Genomic DNA, 17,162 nt, shown 5'->3' with positions numbered 1-17,162 from the left:
ATAATTTTGAAGCAATTTTTCTTTTCCTGGTCACTAATTGCAATCTTATCTTCTATATCTGAAATTCTGTCCTCACATTGGCTCATTCTGCTGTGTAGCCTTTTAATGGAGTTTTTCATCTCCTGGAAATCTATTTGCACCTATTTTATGGATTCCATTTGTTTCTTATGTTGGGATTCCATCATGTTCCTGAGCTCCTCTCTAGATTTATTAATCATGTCTTTCAGTAGGGGCACAATTTCTCCTGTTATCTGAGAAATTATTTCTGATCACATTTTTTCCAGATCCCCTTTTTTTGCCAGTTCAGTGGGTCCAGGTGGTTGAGTATCAGAGAGTTCCATCTCATTTCCCTTTGGGTTTGCTGTAGGTGATCTGGAAGTCTGGTTTTGAGACTCATTTATGTGTTTTCTCATTTCGACTGGGTTGGGGTCTGTTAGCACCTGCACGGATTACCTCCTCTGAGCTGGGTGAGGTGGGCCAGGGGCCGGGAGCAGCGGTAGGGATGGTGACCCAAAAGCCCTTTCCTGTGGGCTGGGAGCAGCGGGAGGGAGGGTGGCCTGGAAGCCCCTTCCTCTGGACCAGGAGCAGTGGGACGACTGCTCAGAGGCCCCTACCTCTGGGCCGGGAACAGTGGGACTCAGTACCTTGGTCTGGTGGTCTGGTGTCCTCTGTGCCTTTGTAGTGTGGAACCAGGTGGCTGCTTGTCTGCAGCGGGTGATTCAGTGTCTTCTGCATAACTCAGGACCTCGGTAGGGAGTGCACAGACCTTCCTGTGTGCAGTGGACTGTTTTGGCGTATTCCTCATGACTGGGGACCTCGGTAGGGCATCCACTTTTTAAATTTTGAGGCAAGATTTCAATAAGTCACTAAGTAGCCTGGGCTGGGGTCAAACTTGTGACCTGCTGCCTCAGTCTCAAAGAGTGCTGGAGTTATGGGCATGTGACCACCACCAGGCCCAGTTTAGCTGACTACATTTTAAAATAGGAATAAATTCAAGGAACACAATTGATCATTTACAGTATGAAATAAAATTCTTGGATAAAGAATTTGGCAATAAATTTTAGAATCTGTGAGTTTTCATTCCAAAAAGAATAGGATTAGGAGAGGGATGTAGCTCAGTGATGCCATGCCTGCCTGGCAAGCGCAAGGTCCTGAGTTCGATCCCCCCCCTGCAGCCCCATCAAAAAAGAAAAAAAAAATAGGATTAGGCACAAATAAAACTTGAAAAAGAGAAAAAAGACTAGACTCTCAGAACTCATTTTTTGTCATATTCCTGCACATGAAATACTGTGGAAATGAGCCATATCAAGATTAATTCAGATTAATTCAGTGTACCTTACTTCAAGTAGAATACTATCTAAAGAGAAAAGGAAATAGCCCTCAAAATACTATGAGGCTTGGCCCTGTGTATCCCATGCCCCAACTTAGACAGTTCCTGCAACAGCTTAGAATCAGTGCCCTTCAAATTCCATGTAATTAAAACAGTGACCTTCTAATGTCACTAATGCTAAGTGTTTTTATAACTTACCTTATTTGTTTTTATTTTTATCAAAGTATATTATATGAAATTAAATCAAGATAGGCTAGGTTTTGCTGCTGTAACTTCAACAACAAACCCCAGATCTCAATAGAATAGAACAAGGGTTTTTTTTTTTTAATCTCATCTCCATCTCATGGCCAATATGAATAAGTATCTTAGCTCATTCAGATTGCCATTCCAAAATACCATAAACTGGGTGGCTTATAAACAGAGAATTTTATTTCTCACAACTATAGAGGCTGAAAGTCCAAGATCAGGGCAGATGCATCACTCCTCATTTCCTGATTCACCTTCTCACTGTGTATTTATATGGTAGAAGGGGCAAGACAGCACTCGAGGGTCTCTTTTATAAGGCCTTTAATTCCTTATAAATTCAGGAGGACTCTATCTTCATGACTTAATCACCTTCCAAAGGCTCTGCCTCTTAACGCCATCATGCTGGAAATGAAGATTTCAATATCTGGAGTTTATGGGGACACATTCAGACCATAGCAATGAGAGACTGTTCACAGAAGTCATCAAGGCTTACAGAAGCTCTGTTTCAATACATGCCTTCACCAGCCCTGTGGCAGAAAGTGTAGAACTCAGTGGTTTAATATTGGCAATTATACCTCTGACCAAAAGTGTCATCTCCTCCCCCAACCTATTGTTAAGAACTAGCCATTTGACCACACCTGGTCAACCAGAAGGAGCAGAAGTATGATCCTTCCTGCTGGCCTAAAGGAGGGGACCTGGGTGTCAGTATGCTACAGGTGTGCTTGTCTTCAGTCTTGTAAGCATAAACACCATTCCCTTAAACCCACTAGTTCCCAATCCAAAGGTAAGGCCTTGACTTTCAGTGCTTCTTTTAGAATTTGCTTCCATATTTAAAATTTTTTAATGCTTATACTAGTATTGAGTTGCATACATGTCCTTTCTGGAACCTCAGAAAGTGACCTCATTTGGAAATGGGGGTTCTGAAGATTTAATTAGTGAAGATGGAATTATACTAAAATAGGGTGGCTTCTAAATCCAATAAGGCCCTGTATTTTTACAGAAAAGACTCAGAAATGCAGACATGAAGGGAAGACAGCTACATGACTCTGAAGGCAGAGATTGGAACTATGCAGCTGTCAGCCAGTATACTCTAAGAATTGCTGGCAACCACCAGAAGCTAGGAGAGAGGACTGGAACAGATTAGGAAGCTAATGTCACACACTTTCTTAATTTGTCAATTTTAAATGTTATTCATGACATTTATAATTGTACTCGGTCCCCACTTCCCCTGCCTTCATCTGTCCCATTATTCATCAGTAATCAACTGTTTCACTATTTTGACTATGCAAACATTGTTCACTGCTGAACCAATGATTTATTTTCCAGAGTTAATTATTGCCTCATATTTGCATTTGTTAATTCTCTATCAGACTATTGCTAATTGCTCTTTCTCCCCAAATGCATCTACAGGTTTCTTTTCACAACTGTTTTCCATACTGTCAAACTAATAACAAATGACTTGGTAGGGCTTGTTGAAGATGGGCTTTTTCACAGAGATCTGACTTTTTTGCTAGGCACTTCTTGTTCCCCTTCCAGTGTCTATAGTTGAGGATACTGTTTCTCCAGTTATGAATCTTTCACTCCAGAGTACGTGTGGTAGAAAATTTAGAAATGCACATCATTACCATATTTCTAGCCTGCTGTCACTCTGCTTCTTGCTGCTGTATCTCCTAAGGCACCAGGCTGTAGCTGCTTTGGTTCAATCTCCACAGAATAATCTTCACATGTTTAGAGGAAAGGCAGGCAAAGAGGAGAATATATATGGATTGTTAAGCAATACTCCTCTTTTAAGTCTCATATTCCCACCTTCCATAGTATCTATGAGTGTCTCCAAGGCTCAGGCTTTCTGAGAGTCTTACTAATGTCCCCTCTTCAACTATTTAGGGTACAGCCTCCCCTGCCCTGCTAAAGCCATTCTCCACTCATTCTATTCTTACAAAGATGTGTTAACAGTACACATCCATGGTTACTTCGTGACCCATCCTCTCTATGTCCTTATTTATAATTATTGTTCTTAGATGTATTAGTCAGGGCTCAACCAGGAGATTACATTCACTCTGAGTACTTGAAACAATGGGGATTTAATGCAAATAATTAGTTGTAGAACTGCTGAGGAGCCAACAGATGTCTGTGAGGCAACCCAGGGATTAGCAATAACACCACCACCCTAGGCTGGCTGGACAAAGGTGGTATTGCCAGAGTCAGGGCTCTAGTAACCCTGGTGGAAGCTAGAACAATGCTCGATCTGTCTAGTATCAGTGGATCTGCAGAGGGGGCCCAGCTATTGCTAGATCCTCTGTCTGAGTCATAGAGCAGTGGGCATAAATCCTGGCTTTCTTCCTCCTCTCCAGCTTCAGGCTCCCACCTACCACTTGCTGAACCCATGGATGACATGAAGGCTCTGTCTAGAAGAGTTCAGCCTCATACAATGAGGCAGAGCAGAACCAGAGAAGAAGGAGAAGTGGATCTGAAGACAAGCAGAACCAGAACTGTCACTATGGTGGTCTTTAAAGAAAACTGAGATAAACACGCATTTCCACTAGGCATGTTTATCAGAAACTCACATTACATATCAAAAGATGATTTGAAAATATAATTGATAAATCTTTTATGGAGAGATTTCAGGCTCTGAGGTACTTGAATAGGTAGAAAATAGCTTATTCTGCTCCATGTAAGCACAGCTCTAGGGATAGGCTTAATGTGAGCAAAGGCTGGCCATACAACTGGCTTGTTCTAAGTGTCCCCACCTAATATTTGGCTAAGTTGCTGTACATGTGGTGGTTATGTAGAGTCAAGATCCTTTCAGATTCTCCCTGGAGACATACATACACACTGTTTTATACTCCTATTTTTACACTAACAGAACTTTGTGTATAATTGTAAGTGGACCCTCCCCAATAGGAACCCAGGTCTACAAATGATGAAAGCCCCTATTTACTTATATGATCGGGAAGACCCAAGAGTATATTCTGGCTTGTGGTTTTCTTGGGGTTCAAATAAAATAATCAGTAATATTTTGCTCATAGTGTTTCTTTTTCCTGCTCTCCCTCCAGATTTCTTTTTCTTGTGTAGGGTTCATCTTGCATAGTTTCTCTCACCTGGCACTGTGTGGTCCCAGAAGCTTCCAGCTTAGTGGTCCTTGGGGTTCATTTGTGTAGTGGTGAATGACTCTGCCTCTATAACGAGTCTGCCTGGGTTCAAATTTTGACTCCTCTACTCATTACCTGTGTGGCCTCATTAAGTTACTTAGCTTCCTGAGCGTTAGTTCCCTCATCTCTCAGTGGGAACAATAATGGCATCCACATTATTATGAGGGATAAATGAACATACACACAGTAATATGCACTTGTGAAAGCATGGTGCTTGATCCTGAGTTAGCAAAGGAAATGAGAATACAAAGACAAATGAAGTTTTTAAGGTAGTCAGGGAAACAAAGGGAGTACACTAAGTGTGAAAAGGGTGAAAGTTTAATAGCAGTCAAGCAGCTTTAATTTTTCCAAGACAGAAGACTTGTGTTATATGAGCACTGCATTTAAATTCTTCTTCAGAAAGTTTGCAAGCAGAGATTCCTCATGGGTCTGAGTGCAGGAGAACATTGGTTTAGTGTATGTGTTTTGGTTGATGTCATCCCACACATCATTTTAGGGCTGTGTGCTGACATTATTAGGTATCCCTGATGGATACAGTGCCTGGCCTCCAGGAGGTGCCCTGTGGATGCTATTGAATAAATGATTGTTTTGTTAACAATCAGAAATAATAACTCAACTAGTTCTGTGACCAACTAGAATGTCTAGAAAGTGACTAGTAGGAAGATGAGTTGTCTTCATGGAAAAATGGAAGATTCCATGAAAGAGGTGAGAATCAAGAATCCGTTGAAATAAAAAATGATACATTGCTTGACAAAATGGTGGACAAAACCATTTTAAGCCTGTGATAGTGTCTCAGAGACTAGAGTGAGGCAAAAACTTTTTCATTAGGTGTGTCCAGACAAGGACCAGGTAGACTGAGCCAGGAGAGCAGGGCCCAGAGTGCTGAGGAAGCACATGTAACAAGCTCTGAGCTGGAAAGCAAAATGCTGGACTTCACCTAAACAATGCAGACCAAGGGAAATATAGGACATAACAGGCATACTTTTAAGTTTTCTAGGAGCCACAGTTAAAGAAGCAGAAAGAAACAGATAAGATTAATTGCAATTATATATCTTCATATCTCCAAAACATTGTCACAGCAACAAGTTAATCTATATAAAAATTATTAATTAAATATTTCCCATTTATAATGTTAGGTATTTGAAAGCTGGTACCTCAGGAGACTATTCCCTTGGAAGGGGTTGACAGTTGCAAAGAAGAAGGGTCCAAGGTAGGAAACATTTTACTGCATCTCCTTTTGAAGGCTTGTGCATGTATGGAGAAAGCAGCATTCAAAATTTGGGAGGTTTGTGAAACTCACAGGAAGTCTGTGCAAGTCCTAGTTGGAGTTTACATCTTTTTCACATATTTATTCCCAGGGAGGGAAATGCCTCATTGTACTTGAGGAAGGCAGAATTACTGCGGTGTTCAATCACTTTCACCCTAAGTAATTTCCCTAAGTCATTCATTGTCATTTCTACTTTGTTTCATTTTCAAATGGGCCATAAATCAGGAACAAACTAAATAAATTAGTGATCCCATAAGGACTGATGTTGTAAAAGCATGGCTTATCCAAAAACTGCGTTTTCTGGTGGGTGCTGGGGAAAGTGAGAAAAGAAGCAACTTTACCTCTTCTTATAGATACGAAGTCAACAGACTGCTGGGGAGGGAACAGGCCGGTACATACCCTGGCTTTCATCTGTCCTCCCATCAGGACTTAACTTGCATGGAAAAGGCTTCTAATACTTCTCTCAAAACATATTAATCACTGTGTGAATTCTAAAGACTCACATGGGTTGAAAATTTGGCATCCACATATGGTAATATATGAGCTTATAGGGCTTTTACTCAAGCTGTTGAGATTGATTTACACATTCTATCAGTGGCTCCCAAACCCCAGACCTACTGAAACAGAAACTCTAGGGCTGGGGCCTATCAGTATTTATGTTCAGCAACCTCCCTGGTGATTCTTCTGCAGCGATCCCAGACTGGTCACTGGGTCAGCTTTTGGGAACCATTGCTGAATACTGTTGGCAGTTTTGTAAAAAATTGTGTCAAGAATTTCTCTTTTTTTTAAGTATTAAACATTTCATTAACCTGTGGTCCTCATTTGTTTCTTTTATGTAAACTGCTTTGTTAGCAGCAAGTGGAAGTGGAAGAACAAAAAGCTTGCTTTGCAGAACTCTTTTTGTGGCTTACAAGAGTGATATGGGAATATATTATCTTGAGCCAGAAATAACACATTATGTCCTACTGAGAAGAGTCATATGGGGCAAAAATCAGAACCTGGAGATGGGAGAGGATCTAGCACTGGTTGTTTCAGAAGGAAGGCAAATGGCCCTGATGGGTAAAAATGATTTGGGGCATAAGGCCCTCACAAATTTTATTAAAAAGAGAAACCTGAGGACAGGCTTTGGTGAGAAGCTGCTTTGTGGGGAGCCCAGCAGAGAATGAGGAGCCAAACCCTGGAAAGCATCCATGGCCCCTTTTACCAGGGAGGGGGGAAAAACAGCAGTGAACTTTAAAATAAGCACTTAGCTTAGAGGTTGGGGAGGGGGTGTTGTGCAGCCTTTGGGGCCAACGGAACTGTGGGGTGGAACAAGAAAGGAGGAATGTTTTCCCCAGTAGATTCTTTTTGTTTCTTTGGACAGGAAAAGAATCTTTTCAGAGGAGTGAACAGTGGGAAAAGTTTAAAATGAGGTACACAGGGGAGGCAGTACAGCCTATAGGATTAAAAAAAAAATCAACAGAGCAGCTGGGAGGGCTACTTCCATGTGTTAATGATTTGCTGGTGGTATAAAACATTAGGATCACATTCAGGGTTAGACCATGGTTATGGCTGACTTCTCACCATAGATAGAAATCTAGGGCGAGACCACTGTCATGGCTTGTTTCTAACCAAGGACAAAATGTCTAAAGAAAGGCAAACAAGGAGTAGAACCACATTTGTATAAACTATATTTTTATTGAGACTTTGTTGGCTGGTCGAATCAATCCATGGCAACTTATAATGGTATGAAATGGTTACAGTATCCCAGAGTACATTGTGAATGTCACTTCAACTTTGCTTTTGAAGCTTCCTGGCCATACTTGTGATTTTCTGAGATTTGCTTGATTTAACTGAAATATTATTTGTAGTTACTGAGCCAAAGCAATAAAGTGCTGGGTGGTGGGAGCCCTGCAACTCTATTAATTATGCTGTTCTTTTCCTTGCAGTAATCAGTGAAAATTTTGTTTATTTGCATAGACAAATTTTTTAAAAGGTGCACAAAATAAGTAATATAGTTGGAAGGGCTACAGGTACCAGTTAGTTGTGCTCAGCTTAATACATTATAGGACTGCCATAAACACAGGAGAAATAAATAAATATGTGCTTTAAAATACCATTTGCTCCCACCCAAATGCTTTATTATGAATTTACTTCATCATTGTCTATGAGCTCATGACAGATTTAAAAAGATCCCACATTTATTTTTTTCCCCATTAAGTTTATTAGTACATTTTAGGTATAAGATACAGTTCATACATCATTGGGATCTTGTACCATTACATGAGTATATTGGTTCTTATTTTTTTCCCCTTCCCCTGCCCTCCCTTCACCCCCTCTACCCTTCCCTATTTGCAAAACTTTGTTTCCAGTTTTTTCCTTTTCTTATATTTTTTCTTTTCCCTTCTTTCCTTTCCCCTACCCCTCCCACTGCCCCTGCTCCTTTAGACCTTTACTTCCTATTACACAATATCAATCATACATTTTTAAAATTACAATATCAAAATCTAGGAGACATTACCACAGATTTTACAGAATTTAAAAGGATATAGAAAGCATATTACAAAAATCTTCTTTGAAATAAATTTGACAGCTTCTAAGAAGTAACTTGGAAGACCAATTAATGAAACTAACCCTGGAAGAAATATAAAATTTGAATAGCACCTATTAAAGAAAGTATATTCCTAGCTTGAAAACCTACCTATATGACAACAACAGGCTCATATACATTTTAACTGATAAATTGTATCAAACATTTAAAGCAGAAAAAAAGGAGCACTTCTCCCCTCATTTTAGGAAATCAACATTGTGCTGATCCTAAAACTGGATAAAGATAATAGAAGAAAAAAGTATGAACACAGATAAAATCTTGTTTAACAAAACAAACTATTAGAAGTCAGATCTGGCAGTGTGTAGAAAGTGGTTTTATTATAGGGATGGCAGTGTTCATTCAGCATTGGAAGATCCACCCCCAAAAGTCATCATTTTAACAGAGGAAAGGAAAAAGCCATATGAGCCTGTCACTAGTTGGAGAAAAAGTATCAGACTAAATTCTACAGCTGTTCATGGTAAAAGCTATCAGGAGACCAGAAGTAGAACAGAACCTTCTCAACAGATTAAAGACATGTACTCCATACTTGCAGCAAAAACGCCTATATGAATGAAGAAGATACAATGCTTTCTCCCTAAGGTGGGGAAGAAGAACAGATATGCCTACTCTTCATCTGTCCATTAAACTTTGAAACCTAGTCCCCACCAAAATAGTCTGGCAATAAAATGACACAATTAGGATAGGATTGGCAAGGTAGAAGTAAAATCTTTATATGTAGATGAAATGATCATCTACAGAGAAAATACTAAGAAATCTCTAGGAGCTCCTAGAACTTGTATTTGAATTTAGCAGGATTAGAAAACACAAGATATACATAAAAATTCAGGTCTCTGTATACTTGCTATAAATGAAGAATTGGACATTGAAATTTAAACGTTATGTAGGAGTACAAAGGACCTAGAAAAGTAAACAGGAAAAAAAAACAGTGTTGAAAGACATTTATTACCTAATTTTAAGACTTCCTCTAAAGCTACAGTAATCAAGGCAGTGTTGGTGTAAGGAAAGACATATAGATCACTGGAATAAAACAGAGAATCTAGAAATAAAACCACACATATATGGTCCACTGAGTTTTGAAAGGTTATTTAACATTAACATTTTATAGAATATAAACTCAATTAAAGAGCCGAGGAGAAGGTAGTGTTTTCAGCAAATGGCACTAGAATACCTGGTATCCGTATATAAAAAATTAACCTCAACCCTTTGTTTCCATATATAAAAATAACTTGAAAGGATCTATGAACCTAAATATGAAAGACTAAAACTATAAAACTTTAAGAAAAACTTATAAGGGAAAATGTTTATGAATTTAGGGTAGGCAAGAACTTCCTAGGATAAAAAACATGATGTATAAAAGAAAAAATTGATAAATGAGATTCCATCAAAATTTAGAACTTTAAATAACATCATTAAAATGAAAAGTAGTCCTTAGACCACATTTACAATGCATATAACCTATGACCAGAATATATAAAGAACTCTTACAGCTCATTAATAGACAACCCAACTAAAAAGTAGACACAAGATGATAAATAGCCAGTACAACACAAGGAAAGGTGTGCAACACTAGAATCAGAAAAATACTAATCAGTACAATAACAAGTTTGAATTATACACTCATTAGGGAGATGAAGTTAAAAGTTTTAAAAGCCTTGTCATGACTTTTTCTTTTTGTTGGATTCTCCCCCTTTGCATTTAATTTGTCACGCCCAGTGTATTCATTCTGCTGGGCTTCCTGGGGTTGTGATCCTCATTGTCTTTTCCTAGGATATTGTCTAAAATTTTTTGCAGTGTTGATGTGGTATTCATGAAGTTCCTGAGGTGCTCTTTGTCATGAAAGTATCTTATTTCTCCATCAATTTTTTTTCTTTGGTACCAGGGATCAAACTCAAGTCCTTGCACTTGCAAGGCAAGCGACGGAACCACTGAGCTAAATCCCTGGCCCCTTCTCCATCAATTTTGAAAGATAGTTTTGCAGGGTACATCAATCTGGGTTGGAGGTTGTTTTCCTTTAGGGCTTGAAATACATCACTCCAACCTTTTCTTGCCTTGAGGGTTTGTGTTGAAAAGTCTGCTGTGATTCTGCTGGGCTTTCCTTTGTATGTGATTTGTTTCTTTTCTCTCACTGCTTGTAGAATTTTGTTCTTCTGTTGGGTTTCAGGAATCCTAACTATTATATGTCTATGTGTAGATGTTTTTTGATCATTGGCTAGTTGGAGCCCTATATGCCTCACTTACCTGTATGTCCATTTCTTTTCCCCTGCTTGGGAAGTTTTCTGCCATCACTTTAGTGAACAGTTTTTTTATGTCATCTGCACTCTCTCCTGTTTCTTCATTGACTCCAATCAGTTTTATGTTATTCTTCTTTGCATCATCTAGCAGCTGCTGGATTGTTTTCTCATGGTCCCTTACAATTTTAAAGCAATTTTTCTTTTCCTGGTCACTAATTGCAATCTTATCTTCTATATCTGAAATTCTATCCTCACATTGCCTCATTCTGCTGCGTAGACTTTCAATGGAGTTTTTAATCTCCTGGAAATCTATTTGCATCTGTTTTATGGATTCCATTTGTTTCCTATGTTGGGATTCCATCATGTTCCTCAGCTCCTCTGTTTTTTTAATCTGTGTCCTCTCTAGGTTTATTAATCATGTCTTGCTCTATGGGCACAATCTTTGCTGTTATCTGAGAAATTATTTCTGATTTCATTTTTTCCAAATCCTCTTTTGTTGCTAGTTCAGGGAGTCCAGGTGCTTGAGTATCACATTGTTCCATCTCATTTCTCTTTGGGGTTGCTGTAGGTGATCTGGAAGTCTGTTTTTGAGGCTTGTTTATGTATCTTCTCATTTCCACAGGGTGGGGTGAGGGTCCTGCTGCTGGCGCCTGCGAAGCTCACCTCCTCTGCCCTAGGAGCAGTGGAATGGCAGTAGGGGCACCTCCTCCTGGGCTCTGGGATTGGCTCACCTCCTCTGCCCTAGGAGTGGTGAAATGGCAGCAGGGGAGCATCCTCCTGAGAGCCCACATTTATATAGTAACCAATATAACTGAAGTATGACCCTAAAACTCAAGGACAATAATGCTATTTTGTGGACTCTTACAGAACACCACATGTTGTCTAGATTAGAGGTGTGTGTATCTCTGGAGGAAGGTGGCAGCCTTGGGGATGCTAGACCATGTCCTCATGGGAGATGGCACAGATATTACTTCTGGGATTTTTTACATTGACAGTGTTCTTCTCTATAGGTTAGCAATGGTTGTCTCTAAACTTTGAGAAGCTCAGAAGGGTGTACAGAGGGAATTCTTGCCCCTCTACCTCCCTCACTTTTGGTGGTCCTCCCACTAGTATAAGTCTGAGCCCTCGGTTGGGTTGGGTGCAATAGCTGTCTTACCCCCAGGGAATGTTCCCTGCTCCATGTGTATCAGCTTTGCAGCTGCTGAGCAGTCTAATCATTTCTCTAGTGGGCCAGTAATGCTGAGAAAGAGATAAAGTACACGCCAAAGGATGTGAGACATGGAAGAAAAATCAGTCCCAAAGATCCTGTGCAGAAGATTATTGCTACCAAGGACTAAAATTATTTTTCAATGTTATTCACAAGGAGAAAGTCCTTTTTTAAAAAAATCAAGTCAATTCACAATAAAATAACAAAGTTCTATAATCTCCAATCAATTTCAACTCATTTTATAATATTGAAACATTTCCAAATTTATTTATTTACTTAATAATTTTTTGTAAGTGGAATTTGTTTTTTAAATCACTCTCTAGGGGAGCACACTAATTTTATAACTCATATTGTAGAACCTTTGTAAAGTGTTTAATCTCTCCTTAATTTGTGTTTCGTCTAGATTTTAAAAATAAAGATTGAGTGTCTCTGATTAGCACAGTAGCTATTATGGCTCACCTAACTAAATGGACTTAGGAGATCTCCCTTAACTAGTCTTGAGAGGTGTGTTCTATTTTGATACATCTAGCTTCTTCTTCCTGCTGAATAGCAAAGGCTTCTTTCCTAGGCTGATCCCAGCCAGAGGAGAGGGAAAAGCAACAATGAGTCCTTCATCCCTGTCAATAGGGTTCTGCAGACTTGTCTTTTAAGCTGAAAGGTAAATAATTCTTAAATGACTTTCTTATCTTTTCCATGGGAAAGTGAATGACTTGTAAAATGAGCATTGGCCTGAAAACCATTTCCTTTGCTTCTCCTCCCAGTCTCCATTCAGGCTTTTGTCCCAAATGCTTCTAATTCTCAGCAACTTCACCAACCTACTTATAGAGCCAATACCCATCACAGGTTCCTCTATAATGAGACAGATACCTGGCCGAAGCCATGGCTTAGATTCCTATTTGGGAGTATTATAGTTTAATATAAATAAACACAAGAATCATGTAAACTGATTTGGTATTATTTTGAGTTAAAAACAAGGAGGGTGTATGTCTAAGTGTTATATAATCAGAAACTTTTGTCAGATCATCTACTATTTAAAGCAGGTGTTTGGGAGAATATTTGGAACTAATACTGTGTCTAATTTTAGTGTCTATTTAAGAGCTATACAAGTTTAGCTGCAACACTAAGTTCAAGAAGGAAAAGAAGGGCCTGGAGTGTAGCTTAGTGGTAGAATGTGAGCTTGGCATGCGCCAGGCCTTTGGTTCAAGCCCTAACACCCCCAATAAGTTAACAATGTTTATTTTTCTATTATAGTTATGTTATCTTAAATGATTTCTAAACTCTAAACAACCTGCCACCAGTAAAAACAAAATTCTCCTATCAGGAGTGTTTGCCCTTTAGCTGCCTCTGTAAAGAGCAGGTGCCTGTCCCAACAGGGCTGGAATATTCCTTAAAAATTATGTGTCACATGGGAAACACTTCAGTTCCATGCTTGGGGTCTTCCAGGGGCATGAGAAAACCTGACAGCAGTGAGAAAGAGACTGCTTCAGATGAGAAAGCTAGCTGTGAGCTGACCTCGACGGCAGGCCGTGCCCATCTGGGGGAAAGCTGCTTCTGAGCTATACATATACAGTAGTAGGAATCAAGCTTAATAAAAATCTAAAAATGTTGGAATTCTAGCACAGCTGAAAACAATGATTATCATGAATATTCTAGAAGGTTGTTTTTCCTTTTTATGAAGCAAGAATAAAAACCTTAAATGTCTTTCAACACACAAATTTGAGGCTGCTAATGTAAGATAACTGTGACCTTTGACCAAAAATTGATAAAAAGTGTTTGACAGTCTTGGAAAATTGATGAGCTCCAAGAATATCCTTGCTGAGGTGACTAAAGTAGCCTGTGTTGCTTTTGCTTTGCAGTCAGGGCACAGCTGAGATTTCATTTTGGCATAATGAAGAAGTTTGCAAGATGATAAATAGAGCTGGATGCAACTTAAATCCTCTGGGCCAAGTTCCTATGGATAGAATTTTCCCATTGGAGGGTTATTGAATATTTTCTCCAATGAAACTTTTTTGAGTGCCTAATAGGTTACATACTTCCCTGTTATCGCACAAACCATGTGAAATTAAACTAAGTATCATCCATTTTTGGTAATCAAAGTCTATCTGGGATGTACATTTCTTAATGAATAAAAGCACAACCTACTTAATAAGCTCATCAGATCTAATTCAATGCTACCAAATATTTTTAAAGGATTTTTTAAATGATCCTATACTTGTTACTGATTAAATTATGGAAAGTAAGTAATATTCCTTGATTTTGTTTTTCTGTTCTAAGTTTTAATTGGGTAGAATGCTTTTTTTCTGCTCTCCTAAGTTTGAACTGCTTAGAATACTCATGCACTCCATTCAAGAAGGACAAGGAAGCAGACATGTTCTTGGTGCACACACAGGCTGTCAGTGTGGGGGATGAGTGTGACTAACGTGTCAGCCCATAGAGGCCACAGGTCATGTGGGAAGACACTCATCATGAGCACAGGAGACCAGCATTCCAGGTCTGCACTGTGAGCTCTAGCAATGTAAGAAGGGAACTGCTCTGGGGCCTGACTCCTCACCTGGAATTTAAGGGTATTCTCTGAGATGACCCTGGAGGTTTCCTCTGATTGGATATGTTTCCAAAACTATCTTTTCATTGTTTAAAATAAAGTGGCCTTAGTTGTCCAGCAGTGGGATTTCTCTGCTCCTTAGGCACTGGGCTCTCTCCTGTCTCAGGACCTGTGCACTTAGCATCCCTTCACTTCCAGGAACAACTGGCTCCTTCGAGGCTTTCATACCTCAGCTCAATTGTCATCTCCTCAGAGAGCCTTCTCTGGCTGCTCCTTCACCAATGGCCTCCTGTCAGTCTCTCTCATTGCCTTATTTATCTTTGTTCTAGTCTTCCCAACTAATCAGGACTATATATTTGTGTATGCATTAACTGTCCGCCTCTGCTAGAGTGCAGGCTTTCTAAAGATGAGGGGCTCTTTCTCTTCCTCACTTATGCATTCATGCAGTGTTGACAAAAATGTTGGGCAAAAAGTAGTTGCTCAAGAAGTTTTTGGTAAATGAACAATTACATGAATAGAGTTGAAAAATGGACATAACACTTGTATTTTTAAATTGTACATTTGGAAAAATGAAACACAAAAGAAAAAAGCCTGGTTTTACTCTAATCATGATCCAGGCTTGCCACATCATCAGATTACAGATTTTATGGATATTTCTTTGGCTGTATAATCTGGGGATTTCATATAACATAAGTTACATTTTCTTTAGAATTGGATATATTATTTATGTAGTCAGTGTGTGTCAGGGGATTTTCCAGGAACTTTGTACCAGCTGCCTCTTCTTTACTAATCCTGATCCCTTGAATTGTCATTTGGACCAGAGATAACTGACCCTCTCTTTGGCCTGACCATTCTCCTCTACTGAGGTTCAAATCTTTTTCCTCCAGTCTAGTAGAACAATGATCTCCCACCACTGGACTTGAAGGAGAAGATCTGCTGTCCTGGGTGATGCTTGGACCTGTAGAGTGTGACAAACAGGCTTTGTGAGGCCAGCCTAGAAGCTACTGAAGGAAATGTTTTAGTGCACGTAATATGTATTTTTTACTTGCACAATTTATACAGGTAGTTAGTGGTTTGTTTACTTTAATGAATAATGCTTGATAGAGTGGACAGTCATTGCAATCCTGTAGTTATCTCTTTCAGTTAGTTCTGTAGACTGACCTTTTGTTGATTAAAATGTGTATAGATCTCATTGTATTAGAATTCGTTAGCTACTTTAAGCTTTTTTCTTTTACAAAAACAACTGGGATTAGTAAATTAGTAGGGTCAAGAAGGGCTCCAGTCCCATTTTTAAAAAATTAATGCAGGACTTCCAAAAGTTACACTTTCTCATCTTTCCTGCTGGAATCTGAGAGAGGGAGGAGATATTATTAAGAAAATGTTAAACTCTACTTCTGAAGAGATAATCTTGGAATAACTTTTAGATGTTTGCTGCTATTTGGTCCTAAAGAATCCCAAATTAGCATTTCTGTTTTCCTAATACACAATGAAAATATAAGTAGATTATTTGACTTCCTTTTAATACTAACACAGGGAAACTGTTAGATTAAATAGAAAGAAAAGGAAAAGAAATGACCCTGAAATTATCCTCAGGTTGAAGAGTTGGAAAATAGCTGTTGTTGTTTTATGTTTTGATTTCTCAGAGTGTGAGAAGGCCATCCACATCCAGACGCTTGCCAAGTTCTGGAGAACATTTAAGAGTATTTTCTGAGTAGCACAGGGAGATAGTTGGGGTCTTGTGTGCGGGTGTTCCTGGTTTCAAACTGCAGCAAGGGAATGGGAGAAAGGAGGGAAGCTTTCCCAAATCAAACATAACTCTCAGGAAATGAGCCAGAACACCTGTGAGGGGTCAGGGGTCAGAAAATACGAACTCAGGGTTCAATATTTTGATCTCATTACACAAAAGAAAATGGTCATAGTGGAAAGAAGAAAATCTGAACATGTATGAAAAAATTAGGAATTAAGTGTTCTGTCATTCTAAACTCCTTTCTCCCATAACTCTATGATGTTTTAAACGATATTTTCCGAATTGACACTGTAACATTCTGGCGGTCTCTTATTGTGTAGGCATCAGGTTGAGGAGTTATTTACCTCCTTTTTGTAACTCCCAGAGGTTCACTTTGAAACCTCTAGAGCTGGGTTCTTTGGCTACCACTTACAAGGCTATGCAGGCTGGGGGCAGCAGTCAGAGGAGACACCACAGCCCTGAATTGCAAGAAGTTCACTTCTGGGAGAGAAAAGAAATTTTGCAAACATTGCTTCATGAAACCTCCTAGGGAAATGAGGAGTATTTTTTCCATCTCATTTCCCAGCTCTAAATTCTGTGAAATCTTGATTTTTGCCAGGTGTCAAATTATAACTCTCCCTGTCAGCCACAAGTGACTAACGATTAGCCTAATGGCTATGCAAAGCTTGAAACTCACATTCACACTTTTAACTTGCTGGCTACATTGTGTTTTCATAAATTGTGGAAAAAAAATCCCCTCCCCAAAGCCAACAAAAACAAAGGTTTAGAATCTTAATTGCAATGTCTCTTTGCGGTTGCTGATCGTGTAGGCACTCCAGGAAAAAGAAGATGGAGCTGCCCAGTCTACCCATTC

The 17,162-nt window shown here is 39.2% G+C and overlaps 1 long non-coding RNA gene across 1 annotated transcript in view; it reads left to right on the top strand.

Annotated features, from left to right (window-relative positions):
- The first annotated feature begins 368 nt into the window (after positions 1-368).
- The window catches only part of LOC147822297 (uncharacterized), a 65,586-nt gene continuing 48,792 nt past the window's right edge, over positions 369-17,162 (top strand). Inside the window, exons 1-2 of the long non-coding RNA XR_015445831.1 lie at positions 369-4,119; positions 5,862-5,935. This is a non-coding gene — a long non-coding RNA (uncharacterized LOC147822297). The remainder of the gene's footprint in view (positions 4,120-5,861; positions 5,936-17,162) is intronic.

The sequence above is a fragment of the Heterocephalus glaber genome, unplaced genomic scaffold, assembly GCF_053883595.1.
Source record: "Heterocephalus glaber isolate CG9 unplaced genomic scaffold, H.glaber_assembly_v1.0 deba00001665, whole genome shotgun sequence".
Classification (NCBI taxonomy): Eukaryota; Metazoa; Chordata; class Mammalia; order Rodentia; family Bathyergidae; genus Heterocephalus; species Heterocephalus glaber.
The sequence above is the reverse complement of the archived record's forward strand: the minus strand, read 5'-3'. Positions and strand labels throughout refer to the sequence as shown.